The sequence below is a fragment of the Rhinatrema bivittatum genome, chromosome 1, assembly GCF_901001135.1.
Source record: "Rhinatrema bivittatum chromosome 1, aRhiBiv1.1, whole genome shotgun sequence".
In the NCBI taxonomy this organism is placed as follows: domain Eukaryota; kingdom Metazoa; phylum Chordata; class Amphibia; order Gymnophiona; family Rhinatrematidae; genus Rhinatrema; species Rhinatrema bivittatum.
This window is the reverse complement of record NC_042615.1, coordinates 108,679,169-108,693,417: the sequence shown is the minus strand read 5'-3', so window position 1 is coordinate 108,693,417 and position 14,249 is coordinate 108,679,169. Positions and strand designations below refer to the sequence as shown.

The following is a 14,249-nucleotide window of genomic DNA, read 5'->3' as shown; positions in this document are numbered from 1 at the left end:
GTACATTCTCAAGGCTCATCATTACTTACTTCTTAATCCATAAGAGAACATTACTAGGAGTATAAATATTACTGAACACTGATGTCTATTTTTAGAAAATGATTTATTTAGTAATGGATAATATGGATGAAAGGATAAATGTTCATTAATATTTCACAAATATAATTTTCTAGTAATCTCTGATTTCCAACATCAAATTTAGTGTACACATTTGCCTCTCTGGTCACAATCACAGTTATCCGTCTCCTCAGACATTACAAACACCATCAGTCAACCTATTACAGTACTGCAGATTGCATAAAATCACTCATATATGGCATTATAATTAGTTTGGTATTCATGTCATCATTTTTTGACTATCGGTATCTCTCATACAGGGGACAGGAGTCATGTTTTTGTGATTCTCTGCATGCCAGTTTGCCCTTAAAGAGCACTTAGAAATTCCACTACGTACAAAATATCATCACTCACATTTTTCCAGGTTTACATCATCAGAATCACATCAAACCAGCTCTTAAAGAGCTGGATAGAGCCAGAAGAATCTTTAAAACAGCTGTGTTAACATTCAAAGTTTTGCATAAACCCTGCCCATCCTATTTATCAAATAGGCTATCACATTATGCTCCTTCTAGAAGGCTTATGTCTTACATTTGATTAAAACTCCTGTTTTGGCATTCACAAAGAAGTAAGCTACTATAATAAACCAAGTTTCTGCCCCCACAAGCTTATCATGTATTGCAGCCTTACAATGTGAACCGAGCTGTGCTGGATCTGAGAGATGTGTTTTGGACCAGCCTATAAGGGTTTTTCAACCCTGCAGAAACTGCAAGCTGCCTCACCCAAGGTGAAGGAATATAAAAATACGTCAAAACCCCTGTGTGCTCTTCTTTGAATGACAAATGTTTAAATGACAAATGCTAAGTTGGGAAAAGGGCTGCACTGTTTAGCCTGCACAGAGAACAGCCCTATACAGCCAGCAGAGGAGAAAGCCAAAGGAATGCTGGGAGATCATTTAAGGAAGAAAAGGTACAATTTGGCTGGCTGTGTCTGTGTGTGAGGGGTGGGGACAGTCAGGAGTTGGAGCCAGAAGCCAGGAAGAGAGGAGTGCATCTGACAGCTCTTCAATCACATCTTCTCCTGAAGAACTAATTATCAAGAGAAAGAGACAGAAGTCATGGTATAGGAGGCGTTGTCCTTTCGTTGATTACAAACTTGTTAAAAGACAGGAAACAGAGAATAGGATTAAATGGCCAATTTTCTCAGTGGAAAAGGGTAAACAGTGGAAAGCCTCAGGGATCTGTATTTGGACCGGTGCTTTTTATTATATTTATAAATGATCTGGAAAGGAATGCTGTTCCATATTAGGTGCTACCACCCAAGAAAGAGATCAGGCGTCATAGTGGATAACGCATTGAAATCATCTGTTCAGTGTGCTGCGGCAGTCAAAAAACAAACAGAATGTTGGGAATTATTAGAAAGGGAATGGTGAATAAAACAGAAAATGTCATAATGCCTCTGTATCGCTCCATGGTGGGACCGAACCTTGAATACTGTGTACAATTCTGGTCGCCACATCTCAAAAAAGATATAATTGCGATAGAGAAGGTACAGAGAAGGGCGAGCAAAATGATAAGGGGAATGGAACAGCTCCCCTATGAGGAAAGACTAAAGAGGTTAGGACTTTTCAGCTTGGAGAAGAGATGGCTGAGGGGGGATATGATAGAGGTGTTTAAAATCATGAGAGGTCTAGAACAGGTAAATGTGAATCTGTTATTTACTCTTTCAGATACTAGAAAGACTAGGGGGTACTCCATGAAGTTAACATGTGGCACATTTAAATAATCAGAGAAAGTTCTTTTTACTCAACGCACAATTAAACTCTGGAATTTGTTGCCAGAGGATGTGGTTAGTGCAGTTAGTGTAGCTGTGTTTAAAAAAGAATTGGATAAGTTCTTGGAGAAGTCCATTACCTGCTATTAATTAAGTTGACTTAGAAAATTTCCACTGGTATTACCAGCAACAGTATCATGGAATAGACTTAGTTTTTGGACAGTTGCCAGGTTCTTATGGCCTGGATTGGCCACTGTTGGAAACAGGATGCTGGGCTTGATGGACCCTTGGTCTGACCCAGTATGGTATGTTCTTATGTTCTAATGAATATGATGAGTTGAGGTTATCAAATTTGCAGATGATACAAAATTATTCAGAATGGTTAAATCACAGGCAGATTGTGATACATTGCAGGAGGACTTTGTGAGACTGGAAGACTGGGCATCGAAATGGCAGATGAAATTTAATTGTAGAAAAGTGCAAGTTGTTGCATGTAGGGAAAAATAACCCATGTAGATACATGATGTTAGGTTCCATATTAGGAGTTACCACCCACAAAAATATCTAGGCATCATAGGGATAAAACATTGAAATCATCAGCTGAGTGTGCTGCCGCAGTCAGAAAAGCAAACATAATGTTAGAAATCATTAGGAAGGGAATGGTGAATAAAACGGAAAATGTCATAATGCCTATAAATCGCTCTATGATGAGACCACATCTTGAGTATTGTGTTCAGTTCTGGTTAACACATCTCAAAAAAGATATAGTTGCACTGGAGAAAGTACAGAGAAGGGCAACCAAAATGATAAAGGGGATGGAACAGCTCCCCTATGAAGAAAAGCTAAAGAGGTTAGGGCTGTTCAAGTTGGAGAAGAGATGGCTGAGGGGGGATATGATAGAGGTCTTCAAAATCATGAGAGATCTTGAGCGAGTAGATGTGAATCAGTTATTTACACTTTTGGGTAATAGAAGGTTTAGGAGGCACTCCATGAAGATAGCAAGTAGCACATTTAAAACTAATCAGAGAAAATTCTTTTTCACTCAATGCAAAATTAAGCTCTGGAATTTGTTGCCTGAGAACGTGGTTAGTGCAGTTAGTGTAGCTGGGTTTAAAAAAGGTTTGGATAAGTTCTTGGAGGAGAAGTCCATTAACTGCTTTTATTCAAGTTGCCTTAGGGAATGGCCTCTGCTATTACTGGCATCAGTAACATGGGATCATCTTAGTTTTTGGGTACTTGCAAGGTTCTTGTGCCTGGTTTGGCCTCTGTTGGAAACAAGGATGCTGGGCTTGATGGACCCTTGGTATGACTTAGCATGGCAATTTCTTATGTTCTTATGTTCTCTGAGGAAATAGAGGGCAGACAGCTGTTCTTGTTTCCTTGCTGAGCTACATGTATATCCCTATGAGGGATAGAGGATCCAGTAGCTGAGAGACTGAGAGACTTCCTTTCTGGAGATACCCAGGCCCAGGAGCACATGAATGAATCACCTTTCTAAGACACTGAGTTAAGTAAACTGAGTTAAGTAAACTAAACTTTGTCCAAGGATATCTTAGCAGAGGATGGTGAAGGTTTATTTCCTTGCCTTTTGTCACAAGTTCAGTATTTCATCTTAACTAATTCAGCCTTTCAGCTGAAGTCAAGCATAAAACTCTTACCAGAGTCACACGAGATGGGGCAGTGAATGAAATGCTGACGGTCCATGGTCTTTCTATAAGAGAGTGAAATCAGGCCAGATTTCTGTTTAGTACCAAGTAATAGAGATGTGAATCGGAACCGGAATCGGTTCTGATTCCGGTTCCGATTCACATCGTGGTTTTTTTTTTCATCCGGCCCGATCGCAGTTTTATCGGCTGCGCCCAAGCCAATAAACAAAAAACCCACCCCGACCTTTTAAAACTAATCCCTTAGCTTCCCCCACCCTCCCGACCCTCCAAAAAACTTTTTACAGGTACCTGGTGGTCCAGTGGGGGTCCCGGGAACGATCTCCCGCTCTCGGGCCGTCGGCTGCCACTAATCAAAATGGCGCCGATGGCCTTTGCCCTTACCATGTGACAGGGTATCCGTGCCATTGGCCGGCCCCTGTCACATGGTAGGAGCACTGGATGGCCCGCGCCATTTTTAAAGATGGCGCCGGCCATCCAGTGCTCCCTCCATGTGACAGGGGCCAGCCAATGGCACGGATACCCTGTCACATGGTAAGGGCAAAGGGCCATCGGCGCCATTTTGATTAGTGGCAGCCGACGGCCCGGGAGCGGGAGATTGCTCCCGGGACCCCCACTGGACCACCAGGTACCTGTAAAAAGTTTTTTGGGGGGTCGGGAGGGTGGGGGAAGCTAAGGGATTAGTTTTAAAGGGTCGGGTGGGTTTAGGGGTTATTTTTGTGTGCCGTTTTTCCCGCCCTCCCAAAAACGATAAGAGAACCCCCACAAACAATTTCGTGGGGTTTTCCTATCGTTTTGGGGAGCCCCCGATTTCTGACGATTTTGAAAATATTGTACGATATTTTCAATCGTCCGAAGCCCGATTCACATCCCTACCAAGTAAACCATTTGGGGAAGCTCCCCAGAAGAAAGAGACCTTTCACACACTGCTAGCCAGCTCCACCATCAAGATAGTCTTCTTCATTTTCTTGATTTTTTTCCACACAATTTTGTGTTTGGGACAGGTGCCCCCTTTAGTGACCTTGGGATGGATCTGTTTCCCCTCTGCCCTTTTTGAGTACTCAGGAGTAAAGACAATTTTTGAAAGTTGTTTACTTCATTGCTTTCTCCCCCAGCCTCTCACTATTAGCATTCCTTAATTTTGTTTTACTATCCATATGAGTTTGTTGGTTGCCTTGACTAACAGGCCATACCCAGTGTTAACTTTTCATTGTTTGATTTAAAATAAGAAGAATGCAAGTTTATATTACACTTCACTACTGTACTTTTCCTATTTAATGTTCTGGTTAAATTACTGTCTACTTATATAATACTAGTAAAAAGGTTAATTACTGTTTTATTCTGGTGTGATGATTTTATCTAGTCTGTGGTGCCACAAGAGAGAGGTTGTTTGGGAAGGGCACAGAATTATGGTATCGGGGTGACCGGACCCTGTCTCATCCCCTACTCAGGCTATGAACCTGAAGATAAACCATATTAGTAAATATAATTTCTCATGCGTTAATCCCCACCCTAAACAGAGGGGTAGTTCATAGTCTGGACCAAGGGGAGGCCACAATATCATTTAGAAAATGCAACTTTTTCATGTATTGCTCCTACAATCAAGAATTTGTTGCCAATTAAAATACATTCAACAGAAGATTATTTGAGATTTAGAAAATTTAGGAAGGTAATTTTCATTGGCATATCCATGGACATGCCAATGTTTTACCCATGGAGATAACCTGTTCTAAAATTGCCCACCTGATATGCAGGTAAACCTATGTGCAGATATCCTGGATGTGTAAGTTTACCTGGACTGATTGGAAGTGTTCCCAGGGGTGGGGCTGGACTTGCACTTGTGCACAAAGATTTGCATTTTCAAAAGTATGCAGGTAAAATTTCCCGAAAAATGTCTGTCCACATAGTAACATAGTAGCGATGGCAGAAAAGGACAAGTGGTCTATCCATCTGCCCAGCTACCCAGGTAGTTCCTCTTTGAATGTGCTCTAGTGTAAAGGCTGCACATACTGTGCATCTGCTCTTTGTACATGTGACTGATTGCAGGTAAACTAGCATGTGCACGTTTAAAAATTGAACATGAAAGCTCTGCTTTCCTTCCTGAATTTACTGCAAAAATGCCTCTTTAAAAAAAAAAAGTACATACATTGTGGTAGCCCATGCACACTCTCAGATGGGTGGGGGCAATTTGCAGCCAAGTTTATTTGCCAGGTTAATTACTATTGACCTGTTGGTTTGGAAAATTGTCTTCTATAGACACCCAGTTTATAGAAAGCTTCAACTCATTTAAGCCTGTGGTAGAAAGCATTTTAAATCAGACCCTAGTTAATTTGACTTTCTGTTAAAGGAATCATTTAAGTTATAGTTACTGCATAGACCTACCTCATCTTTCCTATTTTGGAGATTTCTCTTACAATTGTATTGAATGTTTTGTTTTTTAATTTCTTTATTTAAAACATGGTGGTCAACACCACCCATTTTTGTTTCATCTTCTCCACACAAAGATATCATTTCAGAAACATCTGATTAAGCGGAGAACAATCGTGGGCACTTGAGTTCCTTGCCATTTGATTTAGCCAAAGCAATCCATTGCCAACTACAATAAACCCATCAAACTGTCAGAGTCAAACTGTGAGAAAAAAGACTGTGGTGATTACATCCAATATTTCCCTTCAGTGGGTTCAGATAATTTCAATTTTTGTTCCATTTTAAGTCCGATACTTATGGTCGGAATACTTTCTTATGAAAATATTTCACCAAGGGTGGCTACTGTCAGAAACTTAGTGCATTTTTTTTTCTTTTCTCATCACTGACTAAAGTGGCAGAGCTCATCATGAGACCAGGCAGTTGAGACTGGATTAATACATAAATGCAATTTGTGCTTGTTCTGTTTTATATTTCAGCACAATTAGGATCAAGAAGGGGCAGTAATGAATACACAAGTGCTGTCATTCACAGTATGTGTGCCTGGATCCTTTTACTGGATTGAAAAGAATGGCTTCAAAATTTCTGGGGTAGCACCGTCTCTGCCTTTTTCTGTATTGTTTATGAAGCTTCTGAGTAGACTAGATTTTCCTTCCCTGTGAACATTTTCTTTTTGATGGCAGTTCTCTCTGCCTGCCTGCACAATTCCAGAAACTGAGTCTAGGAAGGATTGGAAGATCTGTTTCCTAATACAACAGGTATCTTATGTTACATGGCACAAGTATCGCTATATGTTAAATCATAGAATTTAATCAAACTTGTGTAAGCAATTTTTGACATCAGCTTTGAGTATATACAACGACAGTGAACAGAGAACAGACTAAAACTGCATTAAAAAGCAGCAATGTTTGGAGAAAGTTTGCAGTCACAAAAGATAGCAAATGATACAGGAAGAGCCACTCTTAATGCAAGTTATGTCCCTATGAAGTCACTGTGGGATTAAACCACATAAAGTGCTAGAAGGCAATGATTGAGTTTTGTGTTCTTCTTCTTCCTATAGATGTGTGGGTCATAATAATATTCACCGAGGATACAACCTCACTTGGTGGACAATAAATTTAATTCTGGATATTGGGCGGAAGCCGGAGTCAGACTGCTGAGACAGCTATTTCCTAGGTCAGTGAAATATATGGGGTAAGGATCACATTTTGAATTCTTAAAATACTGAAGTTTTTACCACATACAGAAAATTCCCCCAAAAAAGAATAATGTATTTATGTTGAACAGAGACCATTGATTATAATGAGAATGATAACTTAAACAGCTACACACTGAGTACCGGATCCATATATGAAGGTCTCTCTATTATTAAAAACTATTTTTATTCATCCTTAATATAAGCTGAGTTTCATAATAATAGTCTCCAGTAGTGTGGGATATTCTGTCTAGGCTGTGATCTTTCTAGCAACATTATTCTTTTCCAGTGTAATATATTTGAATGAAATTCTTTTTGCACACAAGCTTGATTTTACAAGGTGTATAATTCTGTATTGTTACACCAAATGATCACAGAGAAGATCTGCATCATTCTCTATTTTATTTTTAGCATAATGGCTTTCAGAATTCTTCCCTTCCCTTTGCTGCCAGTTCACCAGCCAAAAATAAAACAATATATGCTACAAATAAATTAACATATATTCAATCCATCAAGGAAATCTTATTACAGCTTTAACCGGGCAGAATAAGTATTCTTTAATCATAAATTCTTGTACATTTTCAGTAGCTGTTGGCAAAAAATAATTTGTCCAATGTTATATAATGAAAGTTGCCTTGAGTGTTTCAAAGTGCATTTTTCAAGTTGCATAGTGAAAATAACTAAGCAAAGAAGTGACACAACAAAAGATGAGTTGTAACATGCTAAATAAGATAGGAATTCAAAGAAAGAAGAAACAGAATGACATTGATTAAGATAAGAACCAGTAATTCACCTAAAATAATTTTAGAATTTTTAACAGCTCAAATTGAAGAGTTTAATGATAAAATATAATTGAATCCTCCCCAATTATCCACAAAATTCCTTGTAGATTTATTCACAGAGCACAGGAAAAGAAAGGTAATGATCAAATTAGCACAATGGTGAGGGATAAGAGATGAATCAAAGAAAAGAAACATAGTGTTTGACAGATTTAATTTAAAAAAGTAAGAGACCATGCAAATTAGCAGTATAGAAATATGAAATGTATCAAACAAAAGCTGTCACATGGCAAACAACCTCTCTTAAAAGACAGCTGAAGTAAGCATATACTTTCCTTATAGTGGTGAGATCAGCTGATCCAATGCTAAGCAAGCAACTCCTTCAAAAGATAAATTCCCCCTGAGGTGGGGTTATTCCCGAATCAACAGCTGTTTGTTGGGGTTTGGCTTTATAGCTGTTGATTTTCACCTTTGTTGTCCTTTTGGGAACCAGATTAAACTGTGGGGAGGTTGTATTAGGTCTTGAATTGCATATACAGATCGACTGGCCATTTTAAAATGTTATCTGCATCATTAAAACTTCTAAAAATCTTTATTGTTAATGGATTATGGAAGGAAAATTGAGAGGTCTTTGCAGAACTAGCACTTGTCCTGGCTTGCTGACAAGATGCATTTTCTATACATCTATTTATGTCACTGTCACCTGTATACGTTTACCTCAGCTGTCTTTAATTGTGGTTGGAAATATGAATTGTGACATCGGAGTTGAAGACTGGGAAGAAAAAAATGGGCATTGGTCACATAGATGATATCCAAACCCAAAGGAAAAATAAATGTGCCTAATGTACTTGAATAGCCTGTAGAAAGGATAGCATGTAATAGACTTTGGGTACATTAACTATTGAGTGAGAGAAGAAGACAAACCACTTTTCCAATTTCCTTTGAATGAGAAGAAGGTTGGGAGATAAATAAAAGAAGGGCTGGAGATATAAAGATCAGAACTAAGTGAAAAAGTGCTTAGGTTAAGCAGAATTAAAAAAATAAAGATAAAACATCAGCATGTTAATTCATGAGAAGGTTTTTAATGACAGAAAGAAGTACTGGATCTGTAAAGTGTTGATAATAAAAGGCCATTTGCAAGAGGATCTAAAATAGGAAAAAGGTGAGAAAAGTAGAAGATTGGATGTGAATGACATGAATGTCTTTCAAAAAAGAAAGTAGGAGGGATGTCGGGAGGGAAGGCAAGATGGTTGCATGAACATGCCACGCTCCTAGACTCTCTCCTGTATTTCTTATTATCTCTGCTCTGTAGGAATTCCTGAAGACAAACACCATGCCTACCAAATGAAAGGGAAATGTTATGTCATATTCTTCAGAGTCCTTAACTTTACTGGGTCAGCATCTTATGGACATTTTTGTGGCCCCTGCTGATTCGGGGGGGGGGGGGGGGGGTCCTGTCCACAATGCCAGTTCTGTTGGAGGAGTGCTGAAAATGGCTGCGGTAGAGGTTTCACTCAGCCATCTCAATGGCTCCGGCTGTGTGTAGCTCAGCTCCTGAAGCACCAGCATCTCAAATGGATGACACTGTGTTAGATGCCAGCAGTGGAGGAGCATCAAGAGAGGATGTTTTGCGCTGAAAACTTTCAATCAATGGTGCCATTTTCCATGAGGGTTGGAGGTTCCTTACTATCTTTGGGATCTACTGCTGTGGGCTCTAGCTTGGTTTAGCTTAAGCCAGAGCTGGTAACTTTAGATTCTTTATGGGATCTGATGTCCTAGTTTCGGTCAGCATTTTCTCAATGCTCCACTAAAGTTGATTCTATTGCTAATAGACTGGAACTATTGACCATTGATCATGACATACATATTCAGAAATTGACAGAGAAAATAACTGGTCTGCAGAATGAGGTTAAATCTTTAACAACTATTCAAGCTTTCCTTACTCAGGAGCATGAAAGTATCTCCAGAAGAGTAGAATTCATTGTAAATAGACTAAGACACCTCAACCTCCACTTACTTAATCTTCCTTGTATTATCGGAGAATTACTATGGGTTACGCTTCATAGATATTTCCTGGATGCTTTAAATATTTCTCTAGATGCATCTCCTTCTACTGATAAAGTCTAATTTTTACCTGGGTGAACAAATCAGGGGACTTCTTCTATTCTGGCCTTAACTGCATTTTTAGAATCATCTGAATATGAGGTAGCGGAGAGATCAACTTTGCTTGTATCTTTTTTCTCTTATAATGATTAAATCAATGTTATGAAAGATTATTTTAAAAATATAAAAAGCAATTAATGGATCAAAATATCAGAATTTTTCATGACTTAGCTAAAGCAATAAAGGAAAGAAGAAAGGGTTTCCTGGCATTGCGCTAGGAAATTCATGCAATGGGGCCACTTTCCTGCTTCAATATGCATATAAATGTATTATCATTGCTATTTAGGGGTTTGTAGGGAAAAAAATTGTTTTTGTTTTTCAGTTCATTTTTGGGAGATTTTTATGTGGAATGTTTGAATTGTTTCATTTGTGTGAAAAAAAATGAATCAAACTTTTAACCCTGCACAAAAAGCCATCAAGACCACAAAATAGGGCCTCCTAGGGCCCCCCACTCACCTGGAAAAATGGGGCTAGGATCTCCCCCAGCCTCCACTTACCCAGTCTGGTGGGGATCCACTGGCAAGCCTAAGACCAGGCCAAAGCCTCGGCCTTGTGTAGGCCGGGTCCATGGTAGTTCACCGTAACCTCAACCTTGGCCAACACAAGGTCGACGCCTCGGCATAAAGCAGAGCATGGGTCCAGGCCTAACATCGCATCCTGGCTCGAAGGCCAAGTCTCAACACCGGGACCTCGACTTGGACTGACTGTCCCTGAGGCCCGTCCTATTAACAGTGCCTTTATCCTGACCCAGGCTCAATGGATCCTGGGTCCTGATGCCAAAGCTTATCCTTGAAGCCAGGTCCTGATGCCAGAGGGTTGACCTGGATATGACACCGGGGCCAGGGCCTGGAAGCTTGGTCCTGATGACCTGGGCTTCAGCCTAGGACAGGGCTCAGGCTGAGCCCAGACCCAGGCTCATGCCAGAGTGCAGACCCAGGCTAGAGCCCAGACCCAGGCTCTGGTATCCAACATCTTCTTTTCTTCTTCAACTGATGCTGTATGCTGGGGTTGCACTAGAGTTAATTAACTCTGCACATTCACTCCAGTAAACGGTGCCATTTTGATGTACAGCATTGCTGTACATTGTCATACATAAAAATGGTGCCATCTCTAGCTGTGAATGTGGTGCAACCACCCTGGATGGCTTCAGTTGAAGAAGAAAAGAAGAAGAAGATGATGTGCTGGAACAGCTCCAAGGCCTGGTCTCCAGGCCGGGGCTTGACTTTAAGCATCGGACCTGGTCTAGGCTGGTTGGGCCTGGGTCCAGCTTGAGGTGTCCTCTGGGCTGGGCCATGGCATTGGTGTTGGATCCAGGCTCTGGCCTTGGCCGAGGCCCAGGAGTCAGGTCCCAGCCTGGCCGCTTCTGCGGATACCTGATGGATCAGGAATGTTTGTTTAAAAAGGAGTTTGGTTGGGGCCTCAGCATTGGCCCATGCCTAGGCTGAAGTGCCATTGTTGTGTTCAAGCATAGGCTACTGTCCCTGCTTTGGGTTTCGCCTTGTGCCCTTGGCAAGGTCCTGGCATCAAGTCTAGGCCTAGGGCCTATACATTCATTTAAAACAAATGCAACAAATACGATTTGTTTCATTCTGGTGGGCCCCAGTTCATTTCAGGGTCCCCCAAATGAAATGTATCAGCCTTAATTGTCACATTTTGTGCATTTTTTTAAACAAGTGCACATCCTTATTAAATCCTTTGTTTATTTAAATTAAATGTAACTTCTAGACCCCTAAATACTGTATCTAGCTACATGATCATTTATTAAAATATGCAAGATATAATATCTTTGTTCATGTAATTGTTGGGTTTTTTTTTTAATTGTATTTCCTCTGTCCGCCTCCCTCTCTTATTGTGGATTAGAGATATTGATGTGGTTTACTTGTTTAATTTTGATTTCTTCGCTATTGTATTTCTAATCATGTGTCTATACAAAGTTCATGCCTAGTTTAAAAAATTAAAATTCAATAAATATAGGGTTAAAAATAAAGGAAGTAGGAGGACATGGAAATGGACAGTATTACTGAAAGGATCAAGGAAATATTTTCTGGAAAACATGATAGAAAAAGAGAATCTTGACAATTACACAAAATATAAGTGGCCTGAGAAAAGAATTGGTAAATGCAAGCACAACTTTCAGTGAAAAGTTTGAATAAGACAATTAGCTTGGTCAGTTCTAATTTCCCAGAAACAAAAGCAAGAAGATACAAATATATTGCATCAAGTTGGTTATAGTCAGTATCAAGGATAACTAAAGAAAATGCTGGTTGCATAGATTAATCATTTAGAAAATATGGACTGCATGTGGATGCTTCACATATGAGCATGCATGTTAATTTTTATGTCACAAAAAGAACTGGAACAATTTCCACAAACACCAAACTATCACCAAAAAGGAAATGTTATATCAGAAATCTTGTATTGAAATGCTGATTTCCAAAATTTATTCATTAAATATATGACCGCATCATCAAGCCTGACGGCGTGTTCTCTGTAACTTCAAACGAGAGCCGCCCGGACCTCTAATCATCTGCGGCAATCATTTTTTCTTATTTTTCTTTTTTCAATTTTTCTAATTTGTATTTTTATATTAAATCTTCAATTCAATAGTGATTCCTTTAAAGATTATTTTGCATTTAAAAGAAGCATTTTAAAGAGCTCACAGCAACAGTGCAAATTTTAATAACATATCAAAAATAAATCATCAATAAAACAAACCAATTTAAAAAAAAGATTGACTAAACAGTAAAGTCTCCTAAAGTACAATTAATATTAAAATTTGAGATTTGTGAAACAATAGAGAGAGTATAATTAAATGCTGGAGGTAAACCCCAATAGTAGAGAATCCTGGTAGTTCCAGCATCAACAAAATTTCTTAACTGTGATTATTATGAAATCAAAGGATGTTCGAAAAATCCAGGATTTTATAGATTTATGGAAAAGCAAATGATCATTAATATATTCGCTCATATGAGAAGCATACATGAACAACCCATATTTTTTAAACTGATCACATACATGCATATATCCGCCTTCATGAGCAACAGTATACATTCAAAAAGTGAGCGTGTTCGGGATGTGCCAAGGTTTGGTTTGCACATACACACATAACTTGCAATTTTATAAGTAACCTACACATCAACATCATCAACATTTCGAGAGTAGATTTACTTACTACAACTATTTTGCGTGCCATGTTCATACTTTCATGTTTTTCAACTTGGTGTTTAGTAGGTTGGCTTCTCTGGGTGAGTGGACATGGAAGCAAGCTGGGGATGGGCATGAGTGTGACTGGGAGAGACTGGTTCATACTGGGGTTTGGGAGTGAGTAGGACGCGGACAGACAGGGTAATAGTTGGGAAGTGGTGGAGAATCTAATTTTAAAATGACTCTAATAGGCTTATGGATAACTCAGAGGTCCATATTCAGACATAGTCCAAATAGCAAAGTTAGCAGGATAAATTTATTCAATAGTATAACCGTATTAAGGTATATAGCCAGTTACCTTAAAGTTAGCCAGCTAACTATAGCTGCCGCCTAACTTTAGGACAGCTCTTTGTCCCGATCAGACCTAGCCAGCTAAGGCCTAGATTTTCTAAGACACCACGGTGTCATGAATTGCGCAGTGCAGGCGGGTGGGCCTGCGATAGCCGGCAGTGATCGTACCTCCGCGGTGAAATCGCTGCTGGCTTTCGCACCCAATAGCGCCATTGTAAAATGTGGTGCTACTGGGCGTGAAATTGGAAGCGAAGAGGCTCCTTACCTTTTCACCGTCCACGCTGTCTTCTCGGCGTCCGCCCCAGTCCCACCCCAGTTCCGCCAAGTGCCACCCCAGTTCCGCCCAGTGCCGCCCCAACTCCTCCCCTTCCGGTGGCTACTCCTCCCCGATCTAGCTAATGCACGTGAAAAGTCCCTGGCAAAGTCATGGCAAAGAAGAGTAGAGATTCATCAGGCTGCAAGCACCACATGCTGCTCACGGCCCTGAGTAGCATACAGTGGGTGGTGTGAATGAGGTAGGAGGAGTTGGGCCTGAGACCGGCTGGGGTGGTGTTAATGGCGGGGGGGGGGGGGGCGCAAGGCAGAAGTCACCTAGGGCACTCACTACCCTTTCACCAGCCCTGATTATACCTATACCAACAGTTAGAAGAGGACCTGTCCCCTTCCACCCGCAGGGGCCATGCCTTGCCAGTACACATC

The 14,249-nt window shown here is 40.2% G+C and overlaps 1 long non-coding RNA gene across 2 annotated transcripts in view; it reads left to right on the top strand.

Moving 5' to 3' along the window:
• The first annotated feature begins 6,960 nt into the window (after window positions 1-6,960).
• Window positions 6,961-14,249, top strand: part of LOC115078188 — a 61,413-nt gene continuing 54,124 nt past the window's right edge. Inside the window, exon 1 of one of the 2 annotated variants that reach the window (XR_003853085.1) lies at window positions 6,961-7,094. This is a non-coding gene — a long non-coding RNA (uncharacterized LOC115078188). Of the gene's footprint in view, window positions 7,113-14,249 lie in introns of both variants that reach the window. The other variant, XR_003853097.1, reaches the window with a different exon arrangement.